At 42.9% G+C, this 12,476-nt stretch overlaps 1 non-coding gene across 1 annotated transcript; it reads right to left on the bottom strand.

Moving 5' to 3' along the window:
• Positions 1-7,771: 7,771 nt before the first annotated feature.
• Positions 7,772-7,890, bottom strand: LOC145417703 (5S ribosomal RNA). The gene has a single exon (XR_013900565.1). It is a non-coding gene; the product is annotated as a 5S ribosomal RNA (ribosomal RNA).
• Between the last annotated feature and the right edge of the window lie 4,586 nt (positions 7,891-12,476).

The raw sequence follows: 12,476 nt of genomic DNA, 5'->3' as shown, positions 1-12,476 counted from the left end.
TAGAGGAGGAGAATAAGAAGGAGATTAAAGAGGCGAGTGGGTGATAGTAAGAGTTGGAGTGAATTGCTGTGGTGTAGGAGTGACTTGCTGTGGTGTGCTTGAGGAGGGAGGTGAGAGAAGAGAGTATTCTCTGTCATTATTTTCTGCCTCACCCACCGTAGCTTCTTGATTAAACATCTCTTCCTGCTACTCACCAAATTAAAGAAAAAAAAGTAAAAAATAAGAGGGTGGAGAGGGAGGATGTAGTGAGATAGGAGGTAGGGGAGGTGATATGCGTGGGCTGGGAAGGTTAGGGGAAGGGGAGATTAAGATGTTTACTGATGTAGTTACGGATGTACAGTTCATATAGAAATACACTCTCGAAAAGGATGGGAGTACACAGGCAGTCTTTACCCTGAGGCAGACTTATAACCACTTGAATAAGACAGTTTGTGGTAAGATATTATATATACTGTTTATGTATAACTACACATCCTGCTGAGGTTGGTGGGTGTGTAAAAAAGGGTCATCTCTACTATGTATTAGTATGAGTTATTCTTGCAGCCTCTAAGCGGTTTAATTAAATCTGTCGTACTGAAGGGCTTAATGAAGGATCCAACTAACCCCTCCAGTTCCAAAAGTCTCTAATAAGCTGAATCAAATCGTATGACGGTAGCAGGAATAAAACGGAAGTAACGTCCTCGAGGTGAGGGGGTTGATATCCTCCAAGTGGAGAAGGAGGGGAGGAGGGAAAGGGTCAGGTGAGTGTGGGTAAGGAGGGGGGGGGGGATGAATCCAAAGACGAGATGGGGGTAGGAGTAAGGGTGGGTAGGCAGGGGTGGTGGAGAGAGTTGGAGGGGGGGGGAGGTTGAGAACAATGATGGAGGGTAAAGGGGAGGATTATCACTCCTCTTCTTGCCTTCGCCTCTCTTCACTCCCATCTCCTCCCATCGCTTCTTCTTCCCCTTCCTCACACTTTTCTTTCTCCTCTTGTTACACTTTTTTTTTTCCTTCCCATTTCTGTACTTTTTCTCTCTTTTTTTTTTTCTCCCCTCCTTTCCTCGACTCTCATTTTTCGTCTCCCCTTATCTGTTCATCTTTCTCTCCTTTTCCCTTCCTAGTTACTTCTTCACTCCAACTGTCCAATTTCTTATTTCTCTCTTCGCTTCCCTTCACATTTTTTTTTATCACCTCCTACCCTCGCTTTTTCCCCTCTTCTCTCCTCCGTTCTCCTTCTCTTTTCTCCCTTTTCCCCCTTTCTTCGTCGCTCTTCTGTTTCTCTATTTCCCGTTCTTCTTTTTTGTCTGGTCCCTTTACTTCCCGTCCCTTCCTCCTCCCCCTCTCACCCATCTTCTTTCATACTTATTGCATTTTCTTTCCCTGTCTTCATCTTCCTCCATTTTTCTCTCTAACTCGTGTCATTTCCCCTCCTTAAGTTTTTCTTCTCACTTCCGTCCTCTTTTCCTTTCCTCTAACTTGTCAGTACATTTTTCTTATTTTCCTCTCTCTCTCTCTCTCTCTCTCTTTACCTTTCCACATTTACTCTTCCCACCTCTCTTTTGCCTTCTGTTTCTTTCTCCTCTCCCTCCCTTCTCTCTGCCTTTCTCCATTACTTCCTCTCCCTACTTCCTCCCTCCCTTTCTCTCTCCTCTCCTCGCCACCTCAACCCCCCATTTTTCCATCCCTCTCTTGTTCCCTCCTCTTTCTCTATCTCTCTCTCCTTTCTGCCTCCCTCTCCCCTCCTCTTACTTCCAACCTCCCCTTCTCTCTCCCTCTCTCCTTCCCTTCTCTCACCCTCTCTCCTTCCCTCCTCTCCCTCTGCCCTACCCCCCTCCATCGTCAAGTGTTTTGCCCGGTGGACCACTTTTGCCTCGCCATTAATTTTTCCGATCCACGTCCTTCTCCCTCGTGTTATTGAGGCACGAGGGGCTGGTAGGGAGAGAGAGAGGGAGAGAGAGAGAGAGATGAGGATGATGGTAGTGCTGATGATGAAAAATAATAAGCAAAAATAAGGATATATATATATAAGTAAAAATACCTGACTGGGTAAAGCGTGCAACTGACTATAAAATTATGGGTGAAAAATATTGTAGAATGAGAGGGGGGAGGATTGTGGGTGAGAGGCTGAGTGAAATTGGGAGGCTGTGAGAGTGAGTAGAGTATGAGAAAGAGTGAAAGTGACGAGGATCAGGTAAAAGTGAGAGGCTGAGTGAAAGTGGGAGGCTGTGAGAGTGAGTAGAGTATGAGAAAGAGCGAAGTGACGAGGATCAGGTAAAAGTAAGCAGTATGTGAAAGTGAGTGAGTTTGTTGTGAGAAAGAATGAAAGTGAGTGGATTGTGAGAGAACAAGTGAGTAGGCTGTGAAAAAGAATGAAACTGAGTGGATTGTGAGGTTAACAAAAACAAAATAGGTTGTGAGAGTGGTTGGTTGTAAGAGAATGAGTGGACTGTGAAGGAATGAATGAAGGTGGGTTGTGAGACAGTGAATAAAAGTGGGTTGTGACAGGGTGAGTGAGCTGGTTGTGTTGGGGGTGAGAGATTGTGTGGGTTGTGAATGACACTGAATTGGTTGTGAGGGAATAAGGAGTTGATTCGCTTCGTTTCGTTTATAAAGGCTCCATCAGGCGTGTATGAGTCGGCCATGCTCACCTAATGGCGGCTCTCCTCGCTGCTTAATCTCTAGTAGCCTTTCTGTTCAGATCCTTATCCGTCAAGTCTTTTTCGGTCTGACTCTGAGAGAGTAAGTGAGTGAGTGAACTGCAGCAGAATGGGTGAGTGAGCAGGGTTGTGCCAGTGAGTGAGTGAGAGAATGAGTGAGTGGCTTGTGTAAGTGGGTGTGTTGTGAAAGTGTGTGGGATTGTGAGAGGAAGAGTGAAAGTGGTTTGAGGGAAAATAAAGGTGAAAAACGTTTCAGGAAAAGGGTGAAACTGAGGAATAACATGCATGACTGTAATTGCCACAGCTGGATGACTTGAAAGACCAGGTAAAGCTTAAGTAGGCGTTTTGAGAATAAGTACAAAGTAAGTACTTAATTCAGAGAGAGAGAGAAAATAGGATTTTTGAGAAATCAGAGCGTAGAGACATGCATGTGTGTATATGTATGTATGTATGTATGTATGTGTAGATAGATAGATGAATGGATAAATAGATGGATGGATAGATCGGTAGATAGATTGATAGATAGATGAACAGATAAACAGATACTAACGGAGCAATAAGCAACCTTGTAATGACTGTTCCACTGTTATCTGACGCTACAGTAAAGTCACCAACGTACAATACTTTTTTAATACACCACTGTAGTATAATTTTTAATATATACTTAATATAAATTGCTTGAACGTCTGTTGTACATATTCATTACTGTCATATATCACCAGTGATGATAAGCATCATAATTATCATGTGTACATAGAATAAGCAAATGACATCACCGCAGCACACTAGGGTAAATATGACCTGCAACAGAATGAGATAAAGTTGGCAGTATTGTCATATTATGGATGTTATATACAGTGATGTATGATTATTGTATGGTGGTGTAGCGTTCCTTGATAATACACAAAACGTACTGCACAAAAACTGGCAAAACGGTATTGTTGTACTAACAGCATTATAGTACTTCATTTATTATACCCCCAAAAAAAAAAAAAAAAAAAAAATAGTGGCGCTGAAGAGGAGCCTACACGTGGTGGCACTGTGATCCTGCGGAGAGCAACTGCGTCGTCCACCCGGGGATCAAACCTCTTCAAATTTCCTTGCACCTCGCAGTTGGAAGGACCGTGGTCCGACCCTGGCAAGGAACTGTCGACCACAGGGGAACGCCGGTTCCCTGCACGGTGTACGTCCTGTGCTGTACCTGCAGGATGGCCCCTAGAAACAACTGCTAACCTGTGGTTGATGGGTCTGCTCGGCCAGACAGGCAAGAGTTAAGCAACGACATCAACAACAGTATTTAATGTTACACAGAATTTAGTACTTCATATACAGTAATAGTATTGCAGTAGTGGATGATGCGTCAGTTGTGGTGGTTGTTACTACATGCATACCCTGTTGTTATAGGCCAGTGATTCTCAAACTATGGGTCCTTTGGGTCGCGAGAGGAATTTTGATGGGTCGCAGGGACATAGAATAGGCCTGATGCGTCAGTGTATTTAATTTACTGAATTGAAATTGTTATTATCCTTATTACACTATTAGCATATTCATAATAACAACGATAGGCTATATGCCGGTTACTCTCTGTCTGTCTGTCTGTCTCTGTCTGTCTGTCTCTCTCCCTCTCTCTCTCTCTCTCTCTCTCTCTCTCTCTCTCTCTCTCTCTCTCCTTTTTTACCCTGTGGGTCGCGAAGTCTTGAAATATTCCAAATAGGGTCACACACTAAAAAGTATGAGAACCGCTGTTATAGGCTTTTGTAAGTCATTTTACATAGTTCTTGTTAACGTACGTGTGTGTGTGTGTGTGTGTGTGTGTGTGTGTGTGTGTGTGTGTGTGTGTATGTGTGTGTGTGTGCGCGTGCGTGCGTGCGCACGCTTTACCCCACCCCCAACAGGAAGTTCACCTAAACCAGTTCTCTCATGTGAACGTGGGAATAAGTGAAGATGCGGCTGTGTCTGACCCAGTCCAGGGTTCCCACGGCAGGACAGTCTTGCCGCGGGACAGGTGGGGTGGAGGCACGGCAGGTTAGGTAGGGTAAGGTAGGGTAGGGTAGTTTAGGATTGGTTAAAGCAAGGAGGGGCAGGGAAGGGCAGGGTATGTGGAATCTTAGAAAAGCAGGATGGGTGGTGTTAAGGCAGGGTGGGTAGGGTAGGTGATGGCGAGGCAGGGTTTGTAGAGTTGGTGGTGGGAAGGCAGGGTGGGTAGGGTAGGTGGTGTCAAGGCAGAATGGGTGGTGGCAGGACTGGGCAAGGCAGGACAGGAAGGCAAGGCTGAGCAAGGCAGCTTAGGGCAGGGTGCAATAGGACAGATGTGGTGGGTGGCGCAGGGTAAGATTGGTTGGTGGCATGGCAGGACAGTTTAAGGTGATGTACAGTACGCTTGGGTAATGTAGGACAGGGCAGGGTGGGGAAAGATAAGGTAGGGCAGGGCAGGGTAGGGTAGGGTTGGGAAGAATAAGGTAGGGTAGGACAAGGCAGGGCAGGTTAGTAGCAAGGTGTGTAGAGGAGGAGGTGGGTGGGATTGATGGTGGTAGCTAAGATTGTACCTTTGTCTATAATCAACAGCTTTGGATAGAGTCTTGCACGGTGTAACTAATAGTGTGTCTGTAACGTACGAGTGTGTAATCTGTAGGTTTGGGTACATCCTGCCCTTGTTCCATTCTGTCCCTAACTGTACCCCATTCCCAAGTATAATTTCTTCTCGATCTGTATTGTTCCTCTTCTTAGATGACTATTATTCTGTAAAAATCAGAATGTGGTAGGCTATTTCTTCGAGTTATCTTTCACAGATTTCCCTTTAGGAATCAGAGAACTAAGGTGTGCAGTGCCTACAAAAAGTATCCCTACTTTTGTGTCGTCATAAGTTTGTACAGCGAAAAACTTTTTAAAATATTCTCCAGCAACTTCTTATTTATGCATTTGCCTGCGATTTCAGTTAATCCATCATAAAATGGAACTGTATATACAACATGTCATCTACCTTACATTCGAAGATATTTGCCTTAATGATAAATGGGCGATTACCAACAGAGCTCTTTGTGAAACCATCAGTTACCTAGATCAGGATTTTTATTTTTATTTATTTATTTTTTTTTATCTGCTTCTCCATTCATATGCCGATGATTCCACGCCTCACTCCACCCTCTCAGTATTCCAGCGGCCACTCTCCTAACTTATGATTCCCCCTCTGACATCACACCATAGAGCAAACATAAACTGTTTTTTATGCATGAAAAACTCTTTTGTTCAGATATGTCTAATCGCCTCAGTCTTCCCCTTGTTTCCACCCACACCTAACTCAACCCCTTCTTATACGCCTCACATTACTTCTCTTGCTATATCGGTATATCATTTCATAAGAGGCTGGGTGTGTTAAGCCGACCCACAGCTGCTGGCTATACAGGGGTCCATTTCACGCTGTATGAACTACGCCTCTTATGTATAGGGATCTGCACTCGGTTCTCAGCAGGGTGGAATCATTGAAGTTGCATCTCATTACCTCCTCTCTCTCTCTCTCTCTCTCTCTCTCTCTCTCTCTCTCTCTCTCTCTCTCTCTCTCTCAGTAGGTAAACAAATAAGGAATAATGGTGTAGGTAGGCGTGTAGATGGACAGACTCTGAGGGAGGTAGACATGTTAATAGGTAAGAATATATGTTTGGATGCTGTGAGTAGGCAGGTCTGCTGTAAGTAGGTAATGAATTGGGAAAACTGGTGGGTAAGTAGGTAGCTGGGTAAGTAGGTAACTGGGCAAGAAGCAGAGTTGGAATGGTTATAATCAGGGGGTTTTATTCAACCCTTTTCAGTCGAATATATTTGTAAAAAAAAGTCGATATTAATAATCAGTATTAATTATAACAATATATTTGCTGCATAATGAATTAAAATAATTTTCCATACACTCACACGAACAACAGTTGTTTGTTAAAGTTTTACTACCGGTACATTGTAATAAAATGTTTTTCCTACCCGTGTCTTTACCAAAGCTGATTTAAGCTGGCGTATCACAAAACAGGTTAATATTATATACTGACTGGCTGTTCAAGCGTGGCAATTGACTTTCACATCTGGTTATAAAGGAGCTTTTATATTCAAGTTGGTTAAAATTTTGCATAGTATTTGCCCATATTACAAGAATTGTAACATTATGTTTGAAGTGTTAATTACAACATAATTAAACTTTTCATCCTGTCCTGGACCCTGTATAATTATGAGCAGAAAAGTAAGAGTGTGGCTAGAATAAGTCATTCGTTCATTAAAACAAAATAGTGGCTTTTCCTGAACTGAGTAAAGAAGATTAGTTTGTTGTACAATCAATCAATCAATCAATCATTTCCTGTGGCACCCCACGGGATGCATAGGGCCTCACGATGAACTCTCTCCACCAATATTTGTCTCTTGCCGTCTCCTTCAGGTCCCACCAACACTCCTCTCCTGCTTCTCTTTTTATTGTCCTAACCAGGTTTCCCTCGGCCTACCTCTACCTCTTCTTCCTCTATCAGTCCACTCTGGCACATCCTGTATTAAACTGCCTTCTTTTCTGTATACAGTATGTGCCCCAGTCACTTCCAGCGAGACAGTCTCACATATTCACTAACTGGTTCCACTCTCGTAATATCCCTTACTCTTTCATTTGTAACTCTGTCTTGCCATTTTACCCCAAGAATCCTTCTCAGTATTTTATTCTCAAATCCTAATACTTTCTGATCTGTTGCAATTGTACTGTACCATGACTCATGCCCATAAACTGAAATTGGTCTAACCATGGACTTGTAAATTTTCACTTTAGTATGTACCGAAAGCATATTATTATTCCAAACAGATTTCAACATTCCAACAGCTCGCCAAGCCTGTCTAATCCTCTCCTCAATTTCATTGTTTAATGATCCATTAGATGATACAATCGTTCCCAAATACTTAAAGTTTTCTACATTCTTCACCACATTATTCCCAATTACACAATCGATTTGGTTCTCCACGTTCATAATAATAATTTCAGTCTTTCCACAATTTTTTACCATTCCATTCATTCATTGCCAGACGCCATGTATCCCAGACGGGGTGGCCAATGGCTTAGAGTTAATTGTTTTACAGGGAGGGGCACTAATCCTCCACCAACCCCACTTGACACGTAGGGATGCCAACAGCATCTGGTGTTCCCAGGCGGTCACCCATCCAAGTACTAACCAGACCCAACGTTGCTTAACTTCGCTGATCGGACGGGAAGCGGTGTACTCAACGTGGTATGGCCAATCCCACTTTTTCTCCTTCCTCCACCAAACATTCAAGCACCCTCTGCATCTCGTAAATACTTCCTCAAGTCAGTACAATATCATCAGCATAGTCCAAATCCATCAGCTTCTTATTCTCTTTCCAGTTAACTCCTGCACCTGTTCTCCTTACAATCTTTCTCATAACATAATCCATAACCAAAACAAACAGCAATGGCGAAAGAACTCCTTGAATCACTCCTGACCTAACTTCAAATGGATCACTCAAAGAACCACCCACCATTACCTTACAAAAAGTACCTTCATGCAGGCTTCTAATAATATTCACAAACTTTCCTAGTATACCATAGAATCTCATAATTTTCAACATAGCTCCACGTGAAACACTATCAAACACCTTTTCAAAATACACAAAACAAAAGACATTTTCATCTCATTAGTTTGTTGCATTAGATGCCCAACAATGATAATATGATCATTACAATCTGGACCCTTCCTAAATCCCGCTTGTTCTTCTCTTGAAATAATATTAATTACTGGCTCTATTCTGTTCAACAATATTTTGGAAAAGACTTTTGCAACTTCAGGTGTCAAAGTTATCCCTCTCCAATTGCCACACACACTTAAATCTCCCCTTTTTGGTATTTTTATAATCACTCCATTTTTCCACCCTTCTGGATTTCCACCATTATCCCAAGCCACATTAAAAAGTTTCAAAAGTGCATTCATCAACTCGTCATTTTCCACCTTAAGCATTTCAGGAAATATTCCATCCTCTCCTGGGGCCTTAAAATTCTTTAACTCCTTTATAGATTTTGCTACCTCTTCCAAAGTTATATCCCCTGTTTCTATCTGCAAATCTCTCTCGGCTGGCAAAATGTTCTCTTCAGCTCGGATTGGTCTATTTAGAACAGATTCAAAGTGCTCTTTCCACCTTCCTTTTATATCCAAATCTTTAGTCATCAAATTACCATTTCTATCTCGTACAGGTATTTCCTTCCTTCTCTTTTCAGTCCCAGTTAACTCCTTTATGGCCTGATGCGCTTCTCTTGTGCTCTGACCGGTATTTTTACTTAATTTAATTTGTCTCTGTTGCCTTTTCATCATATAGCCTCCTCTTATCACGTCTAACGAGTCTTTTTACTTCAGAATGTAAACTCCAGTACTTTGCTCTAAGTACTTCAACTACCTGGCCATCAACATGTTGTTCGTCACTTCTTAACTTAGCCTCTTTCCTTTTCTGAATTAGATTCCATGTTTCATCTGACATCCACTCTTTCCTTCTCGCTTTTCCCTTTTTCTGAATAGTAACCTTAGCACTCTCATGCAAAACCTCTTTTACCTCTCTCCTCATTTGATTAATATCATTGTCTTCAGATTCCATCAAAGTCTGCAGGACTAGAAACCTGTTACAACATACCCACCGAAACTTTTCCTTCGTGTTCTCATCACTTCTCAGCTCATCAAAATCATAATTATTACACTCGTCAGTAAATAGGAGTAGCGGGTCAGACCAGCTTCACCCATACATTTTAACCGGTGAAAAAAAAAAAAAATGATTTAAAAAAGAAAAGCGATGTCACTACCATAATAAAACTCTATTTTATTTTGTTCTCCACGTTTTTTCCAACCCTGGCAAGAAGGGAAGTAGGCAGGTGTCTTAACTCGATAGCCCAACATTAAGTACCAGGTAAATACATCTATAAAAGTGTAATCCAACAAGTGAGTGTGATGTAGGTGGGTTTGTAGGTAAGGCATGCAGGCAGAACAGGTTGGTAAGCAGCCCCAGGGGACGAGGCTAGGCTGGACTAGAGAGTCCCGTGGCTACCTGTTCCCACGCTGCCTGTCCTCTCCTGGCCTGAGGGTGGGGGTGGAGGGAGTATTAAGATAGAGTGGAAAATATTAGAGAGAGAGGACGAGTGAGGAGTTGCTGGGAGGGGATGAGTGTGAGACAGGAAGAGAGAAGAGGAAGAGACAGGGGTGAGAGAGGGAGTAATGTAGACTGATAGAGGGAAGAGAAGAGGTAGAAGAAGAGGGGAAAAGAGGAAGAAAGAAGTACTGAGGAGAGAGAGAGGGAGAGAGAGTGAGTATAAGTGAGGGGTTGCGTGTATTACTGAGGAGGGGTAGGGACAGACAAGAGAAAGTATAGGGATGGTGACTAGGGGTAGGAGGGTGTGTTGAGTCGAAAATATGGCATACCAGTCCCCACGAATTACATGTAACACTAAGAAGGTAATCAGTGTGTGTGAGAAAGAGATAGAATACAGGAAGGCTCTCCCTCGCCCACCACGCCTTCCGGGAAAGTATACTGGCGGGAAGTAAAAAATTCTATGATAGGTGAAAAGACCAAACATTGGCATATTTATCGGAAAGACAAAAGAGGAAGTACTGTGCATTAAACAGTTTCTCATCTACAACTCTGAGAGAGAGAGAGAGAGAGAGAGAGAGAGAGAGAGAGAGAGAGCGAGCACAGTAACGATGTTGTCGTGATAAATGGATCTTACAGTCATCTGCATACCTGTCAACTTGAAAATAAATTGCACGCAGTTAGTTGTGACCTATATTTCGAAAAATTTATTTTATCTGAATATTAAATGAATAATAATGTATGTCTTAACGACTGTTACTGGTACCTTATTAATTTGGTGTTCCACTGTTCGAATATTGAAGAAATTTTCCCTTATATTGTCGTTGCACCTCTTAACCTTGGAGCTTCATCCCATTATTCTTATAGCAATATCAGTGTGTATTTCGAACGTACAGTATTTTCATAACCATAAATCAACATACCTGTCTATAGCCAGACGCTTTAATCCGCCATCAGGCTGCCCTACCACCAGTTCATACCATTCCCGTCCATACTTCAAATTTCGCAGTGATGGGATCATTCTAGCAGGTTTTCGCTATTCCCCCTCACGTTTATCTTTGTCTTTAATAAAGTTTGGGGACCAGTACTGAAATCAGTACTCTAGATGTGGTCTTACTAGAGGCGTGTACAGTTTGGGGATTATTGTAGGTTTTGTGCTTTCAGAGTTCTCAGTGATAAAGCTTTACATATTGTCACTACTGCTGTACGCTGCATACAATTTTTCATATAACTGAGAGTGACTCCTAAATCTTTATGGTACTTTGCCTCCATCAGCGAAGCAGCTAACAGTTGGTGCTCACATACAAAATGTTCTTGTCCTGAAGATACTTTTAATCTTTCTAAATTAAATTTCATCTGCAGATTTTTGACCTGTTTCTTCAGCTTAGGCCTGTTGTAATCGTTTTAGATGGATTTACAGTTTGCTTTAATAATCACTCAGCCTCTGAGTTTTTGGTCGTTTGCAAATGTCGCCACGTTAGAAACAGTTCCATTATGTAGATCATTGATATAAATGGTGGAAAGAATTGGTCCGACAACTGAACTTTGGGAAACTGTGCTTACTTGCAGCCAGTCGGAAGGATCGGGGAATTGGGCAAGAAGGGGGTGGGGGGGAGTCTTGAGGGTGAAGAGGACGGGGTTGTGATATGATGAGGTAAAGAAAGAAGAGGGGGAGGGTAGTTGAGGAGAGGATAGGCAGGAAGGGGATGATATAAGAGAGAGAGAGAGAGAGTTTGAAGGATAGTAAAGATAGGGATAGTACAGGGACGGGTATTGGCATAGGACGGGTAGCACGGGGAACGTGGGACAGAGGAAGGGTTTGGTGGTAATGAATTTTGGAGATAGTTGAGAGGTGGGTATTGATACAGGAGGGGCGGGAGGAGAGTTGGGAAAGGAGTGGGGAGAGGGAGTTAGGGTAAGCAGTGGGGAGTGGGGGGGAAGCAAATGGTAGTATCAAGGTAGTAGGAGGGTAGATGGAAAACGTGAGAAGGAAGGATAGGAATTGACCCTTTATTCCTGATGACGTAATTTTCGTTTTATCCAAGCACCCACCTGACGCTTTTCATAGCTAAGGAAATATCTCGTTGTTGTTGTTGTTGTTGTTGTAGATGTTTTGACCCCACGCTCATGTGGACGTGAACCCGGTAGACTGCAGGCTGAAGTGAAAGGATTTAATGAAGGCTGCATCCAGTCCTTCAAGTTCAAATACTCTGCTTTAAGTAAAATCATATGAAAGTGACAAGAATAAATTGTAAATACGTGCAGCGGCTGAAGTGGTCGAGGGGAGGGTGGAGCAGGGGTGACAGTAAGTTAGGGAGAGAAAAACTGGGTCTGAGGGAGGACAGGGAGGGTTCAGGGGAGAAAGAGATAACGGAGAGATAGGTGAGGGTAGAGCCTGTTTGAGCTGGGATAAGAGGGGAAATTTGGGTGATAAGAAGATGGGCAGAGAAGGATAGGATCAGAGAGAAGGGGGGGGGGATATCTTGGGTGGCAGGAGAGCTAGGGGTTAGGGTGTAGGTGAGGAGAGGGGGAGATGGAGGAGGAAAAAGGTAAGGGATCATATAAGGGTGAGGAGAGAAATATATGAGAATGGGGGAGGAGGATTTGGGGTGAGGAGAGTTGAGGGATGGTAGTGGGTGTAGATGGTGAGGAGAGTGGAGCAAAAAGTTCAAAGTTCAAATACTTTATCTCCATAAAATATGGTTATTCTTACAAATCGGTATACAAAGTCACAGACAAAAATAG

Source organism: Coenobita brevimanus, chromosome 110, assembly GCF_032717465.1.
Source record: "Coenobita brevimanus isolate Jiangsu-jjx chromosome 110, ASM3271746v2, whole genome shotgun sequence".
NCBI classification, from domain to species: domain Eukaryota; kingdom Metazoa; phylum Arthropoda; class Malacostraca; order Decapoda; family Coenobitidae; genus Coenobita; species Coenobita brevimanus.
This window is presented reverse-complemented; position numbering and strand designations above follow the sequence as displayed.